Below are 13,090 nucleotides of genomic sequence, written 5' to 3' on the forward strand. Positions count from 1 at the left end.
ACTGGGCCACCACGGCCTGAATACGACTAGAAGCCCATCCATGGGCCAGGATTCAGGCCCGCAGAAGGCCCAGTAGGCCCACAGGCATAGCGGTGTGAGATTAGGCCCATAGGCCTGCAGTTCTAAGGAGTTCGATGGAGTTGGCGAGGCAGCGCTTATAAACAGGTGTGGCCGCTCCTCAGCTAGCGAGGTGGAACTAAACATCCCACCGCACCGCGGCTTTGGCAGGTGCAGGATATTGGTCCCGGTTGGTTCCACGAACCGGGACCAATGAGTACCTTTGGTCCCGGTTCGTAGCACCAACCGGTACCACTGCCCCCCTTTAGTCCCGGTTTGTGCCACCAACCGGAACGAAAGGCCTCCGCTTCCTGCCCTTTGGGCTGCCGAAAAGTGGCCTTTGGTCCCGGTTGGTGGCACAAACCGGGACTAAAGATAGGCATTCGTCCCGGTTTCTTTCACGAACCGGGACCAATACTTCGTCTATATAAGTACCACTTGTGAAATTTTCATTCAGTTCGTTCTTCCCCGCCCGATCGACGACGCCGCCAGGCTGCGCCTCGCCGTCGCCGTCGTCGCCGCGCGCCGTCCCGCGCCCCTCTGACGCCGTCCCTCGCCGCCCCGATGCCGTCACCGCCCCGCGCCACCCCGACGTGGTCGCCCTCTCTGCCCCGACCTCACCGTCGCCGCCCGATATGCCGCGCCTCGTCGTCGCCGCCCAGTGAGCCCCGGCCCCTCCCTTCCCCCACGCCGCCGCCCCTGCCTTCTCTGCATTGCCGCGCGCCGCCGCCACCGCCCTGGCCTGCTCTGCATTGCCGCGCACCGCCGCTGCCCCGGCCTGCTCGATCTCTGTTTTTTCACATGTATATATGGATGTTGTATGTATATGTATATATGTGCAGATGTATGTATGATCCATTGATATGTATGAATTGATGTATGAATTTTTTTTGTTCATAGAATTATTTTTTTCAATTTATGTATATATATATATGTTCATATGTATGTATGTGCATATTCAGAAAAAAAAATTGTGTTGCAAAAGTTACATTTAAGGTTAGTTGATTTAATGCACTTGAGGTTATTAGTTCTACACTGTTAGTTTTGAACTAGTTTAATTAGTAGTTGAATTAGTTTTGAACTAGTTTAATTAGTAGTTGAATTAGTTGATTTAATAAGTACTACTTTACTATATATAGAAATAGTTTATTTTTAGCAAGAAAATTAATAGAACTAGTTTATTTTTTTAGTTAAAGCAATTATTCCTGCATTGACGTGGACGATGCCTATCCCGCATCGTCGTCGTCGAGTCGGCGGAGGACGACACCTGCTTGACCAGATGGGCCATGTCCGGGACTGGGCTCCGCCGGGGTGGTACTGGGAGGCGCTACCTTCCGGGGGACGTAGCTTCACTACAAGAAATATGTCAACTTATGACCACCACTATTGGTCACTGAATGGTCACAAATTTCCATTTATGACCTTTTTGTGACCAAAAACACAAGGTCAAAAGCTGGGCGTCGTAAACTGACTATAGCGACCTTTAACAAAAGGTCGTTGATCCTATGACCTTCTGTTTTGGTCGCTAGCAACCTCCCCAGGCCACGTATGCATCCATCATGGCAATCTGACGTGGCACAAGATTCAGCCCGGTCCAACTCGATTTTCTACATGGGCCTAGCCCAATAATTCAGCCTATTTGTGTTTTTTTCTGTCAATTTTTGGTTCGGTTCATGGGCCAAGCCCAATATTGCAGCCTTTTTATTGTTGGGCCGTGGCCTTCTTACCATCAATTGATTTTTTATTTTTCAATCATTTTATTTTAGAGCTAGTCCCACTAGTCACATGGGCCCCACATGTCAAAAATTTCAAAATATCTCAAATTATATTCATAAGTGGGGCATAAATTGGTCCCGCTGGTCATGTTTCCATTTCACATCTTTTTAACATACATAATCACTATTTCAAATAGGACGGGACAAATATAATTCATCAAATAACACTACATTAGTCTTTTACAATCTGATACAATATTACAATTTACAGTCTACTATAGAACCAAAAAAACTCTTTGCTAAGTAGGGCTTCACTGATTCGCACTTGGCTTCATGGCTTCACACTCCAAAAAAAATTAGGCCCAAAGCTCCTGTAAAAGAGTGAACAACTTCAATATTAGTGTACTTAGTGCTGAGGCCAGAACCAAACAACTTCGATATTACAATAGAAAGAAGTCTCAGGTTTATCAAGCACAGCAAAACAGCAGTGTGACTGAAAACAAAAGAGGTCTCAGGTTTAGACTGAAAAGGAAGAGCTAGATATGCATGACGTCCCAGGTTTAAACAAAAGATCAAGAGCACAATTTCAACAAGAGATATATAGTCAGTCCAATTGAACAAAGGCTGGACAGTAGCATTATGAGTATTTAAGTGGAGATGTAGCAGACAATCAAATGAATATATTGTGCAGACCATGAATAAAATTAGGCAATCATCGATGGAGAGCGTCTAATGCTCCTAATTAAACAAACAGATATGTTTAGCCAACCAAGAAGGAAACACTAACCAAACAGTGGCAATTTGAGGTGGTGAGCTAGATGAGGTACAAACTGAGATGACATTCAATCATCCGGTAGCAAAACAAGCTTACTAGCTAGCTAGTACACTAGAATGTGACCATCCAACATGCACACACGCATCATGCAGGAACATATATGAACATTTTCTGTAAGGGGGACATCAAGACCTTGCTTTGGAAGGACTAAAGAGCACTTGAACGAGTTCTGGTCATCAGGTGCTTCTTCACCATCAGGTTCATTTGTTGCTGCTGCTCATCCTCCTACTCCATCTACATGGACAAGAGCAAGTTAGTTGTTTGCATGGCATTCACTTAATAAAACTGCATGTATATTCATCTACATTACTTCTTCAGTATTGTACAGTACAAAGGATGGATGGGTTTGAGTTCAAATGTTTGCTTGCACATGTACTACTCATATACTTAGATGTGTGAGAGAGAAAAAGGAGGAAGAAAGAGAGCACGGGAAGAAGGGAACATTAGTAAATAGGGATATCCCCTTCCTCTCCTTGATAAGTCTAAATCACAAGTGTTATGCTGCTAATCTTATGTAGCTTCGTTTCTGAATTTATATTATTTGTGTGATTGTTTGAGACTGCAAAAAGCTTAAGCTTATATCTACTGGTGAGTTTGAAGATGTAACTAGTTTTCCATTTCATGCAGGTGTGTCTTACAATTTCGAAAAGACTGATAATGGTATTTTAAGCTTATATCTACTGGTGAGTTTGAAGATGTAACTAGTTTTCCATTTCATGCAGGTGTGTCTTACAATTTCGAAAAGACTGATAATGGTATTTTAAGCTTATATCTACTGGTGAGTTTGAAGATGTAACTAGTTTTCCATTTCATGCAGGTGTGTCTTACAATTTCGAAAAGACTGATAATGGTATTTTAAGCTTATATCTACTGGTGAGTTTGAAGATGTAACTAGTTTTCCATTTCATGCAGGTGTGTCTTACAATTTCGAAAAGACTGATAATGGTATTTTCCGGTTAAAGCTCACTGCAAATGCGAAAAAAATAATAGCTGATTTGAGAAGGCCTCTTGAGATTTTGATGAAAGGAAACACTATAAACCACCCTGACCTGACAATAACTGCAGTTCAGCTACTTTTGTCCCATGATGGTGTACTAATACAACTTGTCATTTTGAAAGAAAGACTGGAAAATCTATACTGCACTCGACGCACACCCGCGTCCCGGGCGGCAACTGCCGCGCGAGGCTAGCTACAGTGCGGTGCTCTATTTGCTCAATACAAACTAGCAGTGATTGCTACATGGGATGGACAGCACATGCTTTTGTAAATATCTCTAGAATAGAATGTTGACAAAATAATAATCCAGTCTACATGCTACTAATTAAGTAGTAGTTATTTGAATAGTTTGTAGCAGGCAAGTAGAACAAATCAAGCTTGGCAATTACAAATTTTTTTGCAGGTTACTATTAGCTATATGAAATAAGCATGGCATCAAGTTCACTAAACAAGTAAGCATGCAAAACAAAACCAAGTTTGCACATCCAAAGTGTGTCACGTACTAGAGATGCCTCTAACCGAGAAGTGCAAATCAGAATCACGTATGAAAGGACACTTCCATCAGCACGTTTGTTATTCAAAAAAAACATCACGTTTGTTGTACTGACACACAATCAGTTTCCAATTATATCTCAAAACCAATCAACACAAGCTAGCCACGCTACACATCCCAGCTAATTGCAACTTGGCGTTGTAAGCAATAATCGGCAAGCCTTTGCTCTGCCTCAGGCCTCGCTCGACAGAAGAGTAAACGTTTTAGTAGCTTTTGACCAACCAAGACGTACTACACAGAACAAAACAAGGAAGGAGATACTGTAGAAAGCAAAGCTGCCTTGCGGTTTTAAACAAATTGCCATCGCCTCAAGACAAGAACGTGTGGACATGACTACTACTGCATACACGATAAACCCAGTCAAAAGGAAGCAGGCAAATATACTCGAACGACAGTAGATAACTCGAGCACCAGAGACCGCAAGACCTCTGCATCTGCGTACGGCACTAGATCCATCTTAACTCGCGGGAACAAGCACATATCTAAAATCGATGAAGCCGGGATATACCTCGGGTGCCGAGCGGAGCGTCACCGTGGGGGTGCTGCTGGAGTCGATGGAGCCCGACAGCAAACAGAGACGGCGGGAGGACACATTGACGGAGACGGAGCTCTGTCCACGAAGCAGACGATGCAGGGGAGGCCATGGCGAGGAGGCAAACGGCAGCGGTGCTTGGACTTGGGCGAGGCTTCGGCATGGCGGCGCAGGAACGGCGAGGAGGGACTTGGCATTAGGGCGGCGCGCTGCAAGGTCCATGGCGGCGGAGTGCACTGTTTGAGACAGAGAGAGAAATCGAGATGTGTGAGAGAGAAAAAGGAGGAAGAAAGAGAGCACAGGAAGAAGAGAACAGAGAAGAAGGGTGGCACTCATCTGCTGGCTCCGGCAAGCTGTGGCTGGTGGTCGCCGGCGGCGGCGTGCAAAATCACAGGAGGAGCTCCTCTCGTGGGGCTCGGGTGCGGGGAATCGTGGGAGGAGGCTGCGAGGACGGGCACGCTCGGGCGCTCGCTCGATCTCCTCGGGCGAAGAGGTGGCTGGGAGATGCGGGGAGGGGAGGGAGGACGGCGAGGTCAGGGGTGGGTGGGAGAGGACTGGATCGGGAGGGGGGCGGGTACGGGGAGGAGGTGGCGGCGGCGGCGAGGAGATTGGGAGCAGGGGATGGATGGATCTGATCTAGGGTTTGGGCTGCGGGGGGTTATCTCTTTCTTTTTTCTGTAGATAGATGGATGGATGGATGTGGGACGGATATATGGATGGATGGATGGGCGCCATGTCATCGATCCGTGGGAAGAGTTTTGATTGGTTCAACAAAACAGTGATTTAAAATAGTTTCTAAGTACTAAAAATTGAGGGATTTTGTGAAATAACTATCAAAACTATTTTGCAAAAGGGCATCACACAAATTATCACTCAAGTTAGACCACATTTTATGGATGAGCACCAATTTGTATGTATTTCTGATCTTTCTATCTATTTTTTTATCATTTTTTGAGTGCCCAAAATGAGTTTTTTTGTGAAGAACCTATCATATATTTGTTGTGAAATTGGACCAAATAATTTTTATAAAGTATTAGGCCATATTTAATGTAAAATTGACCAAATGGTTGGGTGTCAAGAGTTTTGATGCACCTCTCCTGAAAAAGACAAATTTCTGCCAATTCCGTTGGAAGCGGGTCAAATTTGAACTATAGCTGCCTCATAGTTTGTGCTTTATTTTTTCCAAAAATCCTTTCTAGGTACATAAGTATCTATTTAATCAGAGAAACATCAAAAGTTTTCCAAGATTCAACCACTAGCTAGGAACGGTCATTCCCGCCGTTTTGACCGCATTTTGAAACGGGCATAACAAATTTAAAAAAAATCAAAAAATTGGAAAACCTTCGCATTGTGTCATTATATATGACCAAGTTTCCAGGAAAAATAATAAACTTGTAATATGGAAATTATTTTAGAAAAGTGTTCTCATAAATGAGCTATCATGTGTGAAGATTCATGGATTTCAACCCAAACGCTCAATCTCATGGTCACATTCATGGCATAGTTTGTTCAAATGATCTCATATTGTGCACAAGGGTGCATATTGGAATTCCAAACAATGTTGCCAAAGGGAGTTTTCATTTTCTTTGCACGGAAAATTCATTTTCCATTTTTCGAGTGCCCGAAATGAGGGTTTTTTGTGAAGGACCTACCATATATTTGTTGCAAAATTGTACCAAATCATTTTTATAAAATATTAGGACATATTTAATGCACAATTGATAAAATTGTTGGGTGCCAAAAGTTTTGATCCACCTCTGGTGAAAAAGACAAATTCCCGCCGATTCAGCTGGAAGCGGGTCAAATTTGAACTGTAGCTGCCTGGTAGTTTGCTCTTTATTTTTTCCAAAAATCATTTCTAGGTACATAAGTATATATTTAATCAGAGAAACATCAAAAAAAAAATTCAAGATTCAACCACTAGCTAGGAACGGTCAAGCCCGCCGTTTTGACCGCATTTTGAAACGGGCATAAAAAATTCAAAAAAATCAAAAAATTGGAAAACCTTCGCATTGCGTCATTATATGTGACCAAGTTACCAGAAAAAATAATAAACTTGTAATACGGTAATTATTTTAGAAAAGTGTTCTCATAAATGAGCTATCATATGTGAAGATTCATGGATTTCAACCCAAACGCTAAATCTCATGGTCACATTCATGGCATAGTTTGTTCAAATAATCTCATATTGTGCACAATCGTGCATCTTGGAATTCCAAACAGTGTTGCCTAAGGGAGTTTTCATTTTCTTTGCACGGAAAATACATTTTCCATTTTCCGAGTGCCCGAAATGAGGTTTTTTTGTGAAGGACCTACCATATATTTGTTGCAAAATTGGACCAAATAATTTTTATAAAATATTACGACATATTTAATGCACAATTCACAAAATGGTTGGGTGTAAAAAGTTTTGATCCTCCTCTCGTGAAAAAGACAAATTTCCGTCGATTCAGCTGGAAGCGGGTCAAATTTGAACTGCAGCTGCCTCATAGTTTGCTATTTATTTTTTCCAAAAATCATTTATAGTTACATAAGTACCTATTTAATCAGAGAAACATCAAAAAAATCCCAAGATTCAACCACTAGCTAGGAACGGTCATTCTCGCCGTTTTGACCGCATTTTGAAACTTGCATAAAAAATTCAAAAAAATCAAAAAATTGAGAAACCTTTGCATTGTGTCATTATTCGTGGCCAAAGTTCCCAGGAAAAATAACAAACTTGTAATATGGCAATTATTTTAAAAAAGTGTTCTCAGAAACGAGCTATCACGTGTGGAGATCAATGGCTTTCAAGCCAAATGATCAATCTTATGGCCACATTCATGGCATAGTTTGTTCAAATGATCTCATATTGTGCACAAGGGTGCATATTGGAATGGCAAACAATGTTGCCTAAGGAAGTTTTCATTTTCGTTGGACGAAAAAACCATTTTCCATTTTTCGAGTGCCCGGAAGGAGGTGTTTTTTGTGAAGGAACTACCAAATAATTGTTGCAAAATTGGACCAAATTATTTTTATAAAATAGTAGGCCATATTTAATGCACAATTGACAAAATGGTTGGGTGTAAAAATTTTTGATCCACCTCTCGTGAAAAAGACAAATTTCCGCCGATTCAGCTGGAAGCGGGTCAAATTTGAACTGCAGCTGCCTCATAGTTTGCTATTTATTTTTTTCCAAAAATCATTTCTAGTTACATAAGGACCTATTTAATCATAAATACATGGTTTGGTGGCGATACGTCGAGGTTTGGGCGGTGGCCGAGGGCCCCAACTCTAGAGCGCGTAAACTCGCATGCCCATCGCGTGGTCACCGCGTGACCGTAATGTTGCCATGTGTTCGGGCGGCCTAGGAATGTCTAGTGGGTTGGGCACTCCCCAGGTTGGTGCTAGGAAGAAAATTACAACATAAGATTCTCACGAGGAGACCGATCGATGCTCAAACATGAATTAGCAGCCAAGTGTTTGATTTGCGGTACGGGAAATGCACATGGCCAATGGGCGTAAGTTTTGGCTGAGGATGATCATCTACTAAGGAGAATGTCTTCAAAAAATTTTAGCTCAAAAGGAGGATCCTAGGTGGTACTTGCTTTGCAAAGTACCACGCTGGACAAAAATATGAATGTTGAAGCTGGGCTCAAAATAATGAATGGAGTGAGCTGAAATTTTGTGGAGGATGGTTATTTGGGCATAGGAAAGCATTGTAGAAAATTGATACCATTTGGACATGCCAAAGTAGTAGTTCCTTTTCAATGCTCTTCTATGGACAGAAACTTGGGAAAACTAGTGAGAGAGATTGGATGAATGAAATAAGCTCAAAATTGGTGTAGGTAAGTTACTTTGGTATGGTCATGCGCTCGTCAATTTTAAGATCATTTGGGTAATCCTAGCTAGTACTTACTTCACAAAGCTTCTCTCGAGGTAGAAACTTTGGAAATTTCCCGAGAAAGATTTACTAGGAAAATTGAGCTGAATATTACCATGTGGCAATGATTTGGGTATGGAAGAGTGCCCGAAAAGTTTGAGGGTAATAGGAGGGGTCTATATAACACTTGCTTTGCAACGTGCCAATTTGGCCATAAAATATAAATTGAACCTGGGCTCACATAGATGATTTGACTGAGCTGCAATTTGGAGGAGGGTGATAATTTGGGCATATGAAGGAACTGTATACATTTGATGTCATTTAGAGATATAAAAAAGGTACTTCCTTCACAATGCTTCTAGGTGGACAAAAACTTTGAAAATTTGACAAGGAAGATTTGCTAGGAAAATGGAGCTGAATTTTGTCATGCGGTAATGATTTGGATAGGAAAGAGTGCCCAAAAATTCCGAGGGCAATCAAGAATATATAAATAGCACTTCCTTCATAAAGTGTTGTTGTGAACAGAATAGGAAAATGAATATTGTTGAATTAGTTTTGAACTAGGCAAGGAAGGATTTTTACATATTTGATGAAGATATGCCCCAAAGAATTTATGAGATTTTTTTGGGAATTTTGGGAATGATAGAAATATAGGTTGCTTCACAACCTAGGGCAAAAACTGCCACATGGACATGACACATAGGCAAAACTGATGAGATGGCGCCTAGTCATCACAACCCACCACAATCTACAAGGCTATGACCATCTATATTGGTCATTAACAACTAGAAATAAGGCAGCGGACTAGCACTGTTTGCTTTGTGACCATTTCGTGTAAGGAAATTACGACCTTTCTGACCAAAATGGTCGCAATGGTTTAGGGTTTGGAGCCCCCTGAACAGCTTTTGACCAATTGGTCTAAAATGGTCATAAATTTATGACCAATTCTTCGAGGGTCACTGACAGAAGGTCATAAGTTGACATATTTCTTGTAGTGTTGGTGAGGAGCCAGCCCGTCGTTGACCCGATCCTTGTTTGGTGGCGGTCGCGTGGGCCAGTGACGGTGCCGAGGCTTCCGGACACCGCGGAGGTGGTACATCACCGTGTCAGCGAGGAGGACGAGCACGTCCGTCGCTACATGGTTGCGTTGGAGGGCAGGTTCGAGAATACCTGGCAGGTTCTTCAGGGATCTCACTGGAGCTATGATCCTGTGATGGTTCCTTCCCTTTGGGTGTCCACCGCCCGTGCCGATACCCGTTGGGCGCTACGGTTCTAGCTGTACTGGCGATATGTATGATATAGTATTCGACGTGTATTAGTGATAATATTCGATGTATGGACACATGGAGATGATGTAGTTTTTCTTATAATTGAAGGCATCCTAATTTGAATACTACTTAATTTTGCAATTTGATTTTTCTTATTGAATGCTCAAATTGGAGAGCACTATGCAAGGCATATGCATATGATTAGTTGAATAATAATGATCTAATTTAGTCTTTGAATTATGAACGTATAGGAAATGTCATCATCGGAGGACGAAAGTCTCTCGGGGGAGTGCGACTGGTGCCACGACGATCGAGGTGAGTGCGACAGGCCTCACCTGGACGATGGTCGGTGCTTCAGCATTAAACTCGAGGAGACCTTCAAAGTTGAAACGGTACGCAACGATGACAAGTGTGGTTTTTTCATAATTAAGCATGACTTCAACTATTTCAACGTGTAATTTTCATCTTTTACAATTCGAGTATAGTTTATCCCATGCCATGCAAGACGCTATGTCTTGGAGAGGATGGATTTTGAAGACCATGAAAATTTTGAAACGAAGAAAATTCACCTAAGGACCCATCATGATGTGGATTTTGAAGTAAAGTTGTATAATGCTGAGAGCGTAACCCATTTTGGTTGCAAAAATTGGGAAGCATTTTGCAAATTGTATGGTTTTGATGAGGGTATGCTTGTCACCATGGATCTTGGTGATCCTGAAATCGAGCAAGACAATATGGACATTTGGGTCCTTGTTGATACTCCTCCAGTTCTACCGCTATGTGAGTTTCTCAAACATAGTTAATTATTAATAGAACTTATATTGTTCATTTCAAAATAGTTGACAGCTTATTTCCATTGACAGCTTATTTTGAAGTATCAAAGAATGTGCAGATGATGGTAGATAGAACTTACTACACCGATGGCTCTGAGTTAACTTACAAGGAGAAAACTCATCTGGTTGGATTTTGTAATGATATTGAGAATTACAATATCTACAATCGAACTCCACAACATTATGGTCAATACATGCCACTAGTGCATGTGTTGAACTACGGTAACTACCATGGAGATATCCTGGTAAGTTTTTTTACTATTACGACATCCGTGCATCTTTTTGCATACTTCTAAAACTAGTACATCATTGCTAACTACGAAGTTATTACTATGTTTTTCAAGAGAGAATCCCAGAGGATTGTGTGCCTCATTTGATGTATCAGAATGGCGGCAGCCTTCGTGTTTTGAACATATATCCAGGTCATCCTACGAATCTCAACTGTCCATACCGGATTTCTAAAACAAGTGGAGACATGACAATCAAAGGATGGAAAAAATGTATGGACAGTCGTAAGGAGCTTCTTGGAAGCAAAAGGAAGCGAGGCGCAAGAATTGGAGACAGGATGATCTCCATTCTTCATAATGGAGAGTCAGGGTCTATATTGTTTTATGCTATTTTACCTTAAGTTTGTTTAGGTCCGATCCTACCTGATACTGATGATCATGTGCTAAGAACAATTATGTAGGGTTGGGTTCGATGACTATGAGGATGATGATCGTATGACTTATTATTAATAACGAGTAGAAGTTGTATGATGATGCTTGATTAATTAGCTAGTAGGACTTGTTATTATATATGATGATGTATGATGCGAGCATGCATGAGTTATTATATATATATCTGCGGGTGAAATGAACATAGCAGTAGCGTAGGTAAACCAAGGACTACATATAAGAGAGGACACTTCTCTCTATTAGCTAGCTAATAACAACCTAAAAATAACCCCCTAAACCCCTAAAACAGCCACTTTTTTTTAAAAAAAAAAGAAAAACCTCCTGCTGACGCGTGGAAGCCTTTTGGTCCCGGTTTATGTCATCAACCGGGACCAAAGGCCCCCCTGCCTGGGCTGCCGGCAGCGGCCACGTGGAGGCCCATCTGTCCCGGTTCTGGTTTGAACCGGGACTAAAGGGTGAGGGTATTAGTAACGACCCTTTAGTCTCGGTTCAGGAACCGGGACTAAAGGACCTTATGAACCGGGACAAAAGGCCGGTTTTCTACTAGTGGTAACGTCCGTGATGGAAATCGACTAGAGCTTGTATGATTTATCTACACTCCTTTTTTTTTTGCGAATAGATTCATCTACACTCCATAATGTAAACAGAAGCGAGGTGCAGTCCTTGAGACATTGACTATTTGCTTGCAAGCAATTTTATCAAACCGGTGGACAGATCATTAAGTGATATTAGGGAAGTAATATTAATCATGGCTTGGTATATTTGGTTGATTAGAAAACATAAGGTGCATGATGAAAAGGTGCAAGTGGTATCTCATGCAGCAATGTCTATCCAAGTTTTAGCGGGAAATTTTACAAGAGCGACATCAAAGCCTGTTAAGGGGAGAATGAGTAAATGGTGCAAAGTTCCCGAGGGGTGCGTGACTATCAATATAGACGCAGGGTTTGATATAAACCCGGGAAGTGGGTCAGTAGGAGCTGTTATTCGAGATGATAATAGCCAATTTGTAGCTGCTAGCAATGAGAAACTATCTATGGTACTTGATGCGGCCACCGCGGAAGATACTGCTGTCCTTCATGGCCTTTATCTTGCTAATCAAGTTGGGGTGCACAAGTTGGTGATCCAGTCGGACAATATTGAAGTCATAAATACGTTGAGCAACAAAGGACTCTCTTGAACGGCAGCTGCTCCCATATACGAAGATATCCTTGTTCAATCAATTTCTTTTACTAAGGTTAGCTTTGTTCACTGTCCGAGGGAGGCCAATTTAGTCCCTCATTCTCTAGCTGAAGAATGTGATGGTCAACCAAATGTGTGGGTTGAGGAACCTCCTAGCTTTATTTTATCTTTGTTAATCGATGATGTGTCTATGATTTGAGCAATAAAGTGGGCCATGATGGCATTCCCTAAAAAAAAGACTAAACTACCCATTTTAAGGAAAGGATACGTTGTAATCTCCACCGTTGATTTGCATCAAAATTTGTTAACTTTTCTAGAGGGGTATACTGAAGCACGCCTTAATCTCGACATTACAGAGCGAAAAGGGAATAAAGAAGAGGAAAAAGCTGGCAGACGAGAGAGAGAGAGAGAGAGAGAGAGAGAGAGAGAGAGAGGGTGGCCTGTGGATGGAGAATATGGAGATAGGAGGACATTATTACTGACCCGGCTGCCTGTATCATGCTAATAAATGTGAGGCACCAAAAATCCTTCTTCCCCAGCGCGGTGACGAAGCCACCCAGGAGGACTACCATCGACCACGTA

The 13,090-nt window shown here is 42.0% G+C and overlaps 1 long non-coding RNA gene across 1 annotated transcript; it reads right to left on the reverse strand.

Moving 5' to 3' along the window:
- Positions 1 to 1,892: 1,892 nt before the first annotated feature.
- LOC125523783 lies at positions 1,893 to 2,964 on the reverse strand. The gene is made up of 2 exons (XR_007290379.1): positions 2,740 to 2,964; positions 1,893 to 2,143 (listed from the first exon to the last, which is right to left on the reverse strand). It is a non-coding gene; the product is annotated as an uncharacterized LOC125523783 (long non-coding RNA).
- Positions 2,965 to 13,090: the final 10,126 nt, after the last annotated feature.

The sequence above is a fragment of the Triticum urartu genome, chromosome 7 (assembly GCF_003073215.2).
Source record: "Triticum urartu cultivar G1812 chromosome 7, Tu2.1, whole genome shotgun sequence".
Lineage (NCBI taxonomy): Eukaryota > Viridiplantae > Streptophyta > Magnoliopsida > Poales > Poaceae > Triticum > Triticum urartu.